This window comes from Arvicola amphibius, chromosome 7 (genome assembly GCF_903992535.2).
Source record: "Arvicola amphibius chromosome 7, mArvAmp1.2, whole genome shotgun sequence".
Lineage (NCBI taxonomy): Eukaryota > Metazoa > Chordata > Mammalia > Rodentia > Cricetidae > Arvicola > Arvicola amphibius.
The window spans coordinates 91,415,742-91,421,741 of record NC_052053.1 but is presented as its reverse complement, the minus strand read 5'-3'; the positions used below and the strand labels follow the sequence as shown (position 1 = coordinate 91,421,741).

The 6,000-nt window shown below is 46.0% G+C and overlaps 1 protein-coding gene across 3 annotated transcripts in view; it reads left to right on the top strand.

The window, feature by feature from the left end:
• Window positions 1-1,620: 1,620 nt before the first annotated feature.
• Window positions 1,621-6,000, top strand: part of Adck1 (aarF domain containing kinase 1) — a 92,829-nt gene continuing 88,449 nt past the window's right edge. For 2 of the 3 annotated variants that reach the window (XM_038336745.1, XM_038336743.1), the window contains exon 1: window positions 1,958-2,087. The gene's annotated coding sequence lies outside the window, so the exon portion shown is untranslated. Of the gene's footprint in view, window positions 1,710-1,957; window positions 2,088-6,000 lie in introns of those variants that run through there. The other variant, XM_038336744.1, reaches the window with a different exon arrangement.

Genomic DNA, 6,000 nt, shown 5'->3' with positions numbered 1-6,000 from the left:
GCTTAATTTTTACTATAAGAAGAGGCTCAAACTGGTTTCTATTGACTAGTGGCCCCAGCGAGCTGGAGGTTTTTTTTTCTTTTCCTTGCAGTGACTGGAATAAAGTTAGCTTCTTGTTCCTAGACTTCAGTGATCGGTACCCCATTATTTGTGCACCCTGGGACAAAACAGATTTATTAATTTGATTTTATAAGTGTTTTACCTATGTGTATGTGTATATACCACATGTGTGCTTGGTGCTCACAAAGGTCAGAAGAGGGCATTGGATCCCCTGGAACTGAGGTTTCAGATAGTTGTGAGTTGCCATGTGGGTGCTGGAGAATGAACCTGGGTCTTCTGTAAGAGCAGGAAGAGCTCTTAACTGATGAGCCAGCTCTCCAGCCTCTGCGATCACTTTCTTCCGGTCTTCATGTGGCTCTTTTACCCTTTTTAAAGTGTCCTCCGCCACCTTTTCTTTTTTTGAGACAGGATCTCTTTATGTAGTCTTGGCTGTCCTGGAACTTGCTTTGTAGACCAGGCTAGCCTTGATCTTACGGAGATCCACATGCCTCTGCCCTTCGAGTGCTGGGATTAAATGTGCACCACCACACTCAATCAAATATGTGACTTTTTATTTATGATGCCTTTCAATGAAGCTGAGTTCTTAACATTTAATACAGTTTAAATGTATCAAGGATCCCTTTACACTTTGTGTATATGACACCTCAGCTCTTTCTTGAGCTCATAAGGATGTTTTCCTTTAAAATTTGTCTTAATTTTCTCGTTGGACTCCTGACTTCAATTAGTTTCTGCATGTGGAGCTAGTTGAAGGGTCCCGCAGATAAGTAGGGTTCAGCTCATGCCCTGGAACCCCTATCTTCCCCCCGGTGATCTGGAATGCCTGCCTATGAGAATCAAGCTTCCACAGAGGTCTGGAGGCTTCTGGGCTCTTTTGGAGATTCTACTCCTCTACTCATGCCTATGCTAATGTCACATGGTCTTAATTTTCATGGCCTGATTGTACTTGTGGAATGTCCAAGTCCTTGAAGCATGTTTTTCACTAATGTTTTGATTATACTTTATTCTGTGTTTTCTTATATAATCTTTTGATCAGCTTGTGAAGGACCAGGTAAAAATCTTGTTGGAAATTTACTTAGAATTACATTGAATTGACAGATGAATTTCCCCATTCTATCTTTGTCTTCCTACAACAGGAACAGCCTCTGATGTTTATAGCATGGGTGTCTTGTAAATGTTTTCAAAGTACATCTTATAAGTCAACATTTTGGTCATTAGAGGTCAATATATCAGAATCACAGATAACTCAGATATCCGTGTATTCTTACTATTTGACAACTGTCAGTAAATTTCTTCTTCGCTGACTCATTCTAAAGTCTACTTAAAACCTACAGATCTACAATTGCATCCTCCCACTAAATACGAATCCATAACCTGACTCCTGAAAAACGTTCTGGATAACATTCCGTGTCGGTATCTCAGGCAGAGAAAAACGACAGAGAAAGACTCCGCTCTGGCTCCAGGATGGAGAGTGGTATAGTTAGTCTCAGAATAGCAGGTGCTCTGGCTGGAGTCTGTGGCCTAAAGAACCGAGAACTACAAGTCCCGGCAGGCCCCGCGGCCCCGGCCTTAGTAAGCGCCGGGGTGGCGGAGGTACGGTTTCCTGGAGTTTGGGATCCGGGCTGTGGCGGTTCTGCTTCTCTTCCCTCTGGGTGAGTAGCATCCGCTCATCGAGCCCGGGCAGACCCGGCCCCCAGGTCGCGCGGCACGTGGAGCGCGGGGGAGGGGGCGCAGACGTGCTCTTCATCTCCTGAGCTCAGTCTTTGCAGCCCTGGAGAAGCAGGGAGGAAACAAGGGCGTGTGACCTTGTCACCTCAGTAGGCGCGGCCACGTGGTTCTGGTGACTCGCAGTGCCCCGCCCCCTTTCTCTGCGACTCTGTAGCTCTGTGCCCTAGCGGTCGTTAGCGTGGACTGGTCACTTTGGTGGCCCAACCTTGAGTGCACCGGAGTAGGCGGAGGTGGAGAGGGGCTGCGAGTGGCTCCGCCAGAAGCATTCACACCTTGGTGGCCTTGTGGGCTTCCACGCGGAGGTAGCCGGGGGCGGTGAACGTGGAGTGGTGAAGAGCAGGGGGCTTCTTAGAGACCAGGTCACCTAAGCTTGCAACAGGAGCCAGTCTACTTTTGATCCGCGAGTCTAGTTTCCAGATGCCCTGTGCATCCACCTGATTTATGGAGAGAAAGCCATTAGAAGACACCCAGTACAGCTGTCCCAGACTTCAGTGGCGTTTACTTGCCACCAAGTGGGAAGCTTAGGGGTTAGTAGGCGCTCGAGAAAGAATTGCGGAGTTGGTAGGAATTAGATTTTGTCCTGTCACAAATTTTCTTTAAGCGTCTTCTCGTCACCGTGGTTCTCAGGCTGAATTCTGCAGCAGAATTATGTGGAGGGCTTGTTACTCTACAGAATTCTGCCCACTCCCCTCCAAACTTCTGATTCTAGGATGGTATTTGAAGTCTGGAATCGGCATGTTCAATATGAATCCTGGAGATGCAATGTTGTTGTCCTGGGGACCGTGATTTGAATGCTACTATTTTAGAAGGAAAAAAAAATCATAAATTCTTCATACCTGGTTATGGTTGAGTTTTTTTGTTTTTGCTGTTGTCCATGTTTGCCGGCTTCACTGCTGTAGCTGTACCACCCCTGAGAATTGCTTTCCCGTGGCCCGCCCCCTCCCCATTACATTACATATGTATACTCGCGTAGTTTCGTCACTCATCCCCCCCCCCCCCCAGAGCATAACTTATTTTACTGTGTTATTTGCTTGATTGGTATTCAACGGGCCGTATGGTGTGAGATTTTTTTTTTTAATTTGCATTTCATTTCTTTCCAAATATACTCCACCCCACCCAATTTTTGTCGGAGAAGGTTCTGGTGAATGAGAAGAATGCTTGGTTTTGTCATCCCTCCCTGTCTTGTCCAACCCCAGTAGACAGCACACTGGGTTATCCAGGTCTCAGTGTCCGTGACACAGAACCAGTGGTCACCCCAGGACCCAGCCAATTCTTTGTTTATATCCACCTGTTGTTCTGGTGGCCGAGCAGACACACCTAGATTCAAGCTTTTGTTCCATTGGCTCTTAACCCTTGGGCAATTCCTTCCACTTTCTTGTCTGCTGAGTGAAACTCCAGGGATGCGCGCCTGGGAATCTAGTAGTGCAAGTTACAGTGAGTTATTGATTTAAGCGCCTGTGGGAAGCTCCCTGACTTCTCTGCTGCTTGCTTGCCCTTTGCACTTGGCCTTACATTGCTAGTCCCTTTTCTAAGATGAGCCGAGTTCGAGGTTTCTCGTCTGTGCCTGGGTGAGATTTATTTTCCTTATCTGCTGAGGCACCTTGGCCTTGGTCAGGTCCTCCTTAATTTAACTGATATTGATCTGAGTAACTTCTAGCCATTACACTCTAGGCAGTGTAGTTAAGCTCACTCTTGCATCGCACTTTACCACTGTTTGTAGAATGGCAAAGACTGGGAGCCTCTTCAGGTCAGCTGTTCCTGCCTGGGTATTGACTCATCTTGTTGTTTCTCTCCAAGAGTATTTCTGGGTCTTTTCTGTTTTGGAGAACGAATGAAAAAAAAAATGAATGCTCATTTGCCCAATAATCTCTGTGGGAAATGGGAGGTAGCCAGGGTCACTTTCGGGAAAAAGTGAATTTGCTGCCTCCGTGATTCCCCTCAGTGGTGTTTTCGAGGGGGGATGTGAGTGGGGGCGTAATTTCAGGCACGCATTCTCAGGATGTGGCCTGGGAAGGGGCAGCCAGTAGGCGTTAGCTGGAAAGGCCATTTACAGCCAGTGCTTGATTTCCTATTTAGTTCCGTCCTCGTGATGGACATTTTTGTTTGACCGTCAGCTTCCACTTGTTCAGCTTCCTGGTATACGGTGTCGGTGTCATGACAAACTGGGGGTCTCCTCTGGCCCAGGGACAAAGAATTCATTCTTCCCATCGATTTGACAATTAAACAGCCACATCGGTCATCGCTTCAGGCTTGAATGTATCATTTCTAGTGAGGAATATTGCTTGATCTTTGACATGGTATTAGTGGCTTCCAGAGCTGCAAACACTGCCTTCCGTAGGCTTAGCTCTTTGGGGGCTTGGTAGCAGGTCAGAAATGATAGTTTCTGTCTGCACCAGCTCTGTTTACTTTAAGCCAGTAGTAAGGACTTAGTATCTTGAGGTCCAAGTCTCCCTACCAAGGAGATATGTTGTTAAAAAGAAAAGAAAGATGGGGCTGGAGAGCTGGTTTATGGATTTGAGCTCAGATGTGTTGCTTATTCAGGGGTCTTGAATTTGGTTTCTAAAACTCACATTGGATGCCTCACAAATGTATAACTCCAGCTCTAGGGGGTCTTGTGTTCCCCTTCTGATCTCTACGGGCACCTGCACACACACACACACACACACACACACACACACACACAGATACACACGTACATAGACACATGGACACACATACACACAGAGAGACACAGAAACACACACAGACACACATATGCAGAGACACACACAGAAACAGAATACACAGACACACGTACACAAAAAGACACACATATAGACATATACAGACACAGACATACACACACAAAGGTTATAATAAATCTTAAAAAGAACAGAAGGACTGGCTGACATTTGCAGTGGAAAGTCCTGTTTCTAGCATCTCTTTGCCAGTTTACTGGCTGTGCCACCTGGGGCTGAACACTCTGTGTCTTTGTGTCTTCGTTTATACCTGAGAGGATGATGCTTGCCTCATGTTACTGCTCTGTGTGGAATATTAACACGGTGAGTGCACCATGTGGTGGGATTAAAAGTGTGCACCACCTGACCCCACGTATGTAGAGAACTCAGTAAAGGTTGATTATTGCTAATAATATCATCTAGTGATTATGTTTTAGGCTCTTGGTAGCCTCAGACCTCCTGTAAGGTGTGTGGCCTTCTGAGAGGTAACGCAGGTGAAAGTCAAGGCAAGAAAACAGAACGGGGCAGGTGATTCATTAGCAGACACCTTAATAATGAAAGGTGTTTTTCATTGACAGATGTAATTCATGCGTGACAGGCCTTTTAAAATACCCTGAGGGAAACAGCTCATTTATATGTTGAAGACTCTCTGACACCTTATGGAAAGCTCCAACTCCAATTTATTTAGACACAGTTTGGCTCTTATATCATCTATTTTATGTATTTCAATTCCTACTGCTTTTATTACTGAGGACATTTGTTTGAAAATGGGATTGCCTTCCATTCCTTTGATACTCAGAGGTGGTCTCAAGGGTAGGCGAGACCACAGTCCATCAGGCGCTTCTGTAGAGGATGGTACAGCAGGAGGGTGGGGTTCAGAGGAGCAAAGGTTGGGAGGCAGTATGGGGGTAATAGGGAGAGAATGACTATTGAGTTGGAAGTCTGGGGTATATTCATCTAGATACTTGTTTTACTGGCTCTACACAGGCCTCATGGGGCATATAGGTGTTCCATTCATTGGTTAATTCAGTTAGTTAATGTTTTTGGCACACTTATAGTCTGGCTTATTGCATCCTGGGGACCACATTTGACTAGGCCCATTGCTTTACGTGACCTTTTTGGTTGCCTTGCACTAGAATGCGGAGTTGAGGAGTTGCCTTAGAGATGGGATAGCCCCCAAAGCTAAGAGTAGTTACTGTGTGGCCCTTTGTAGAAGAGCTTGGTGGACTCTGTTCTAGGGAGAGAGCACACATAGTTTCCTGACTTTCCTTGGAGTGTAGTTTGTGGCATGTTGGAAAACTAGCAAGTTGAAATAGAGTAAGTGGAGGTCAGGGTGGAAGGGCCAGAGATCCTTCAAGAAATCTGGAGGCAGATCTCTTAAGACCTTGGCCCTTTGGGAGTCAGTTGAGAGTATTTGGATAGCTGTATGCACAGAGTGAATAGTTGAACTTTAGTTTCTACATAGGCATCAGCTTGGGGAAGCTAAGGGTGGTGGGGA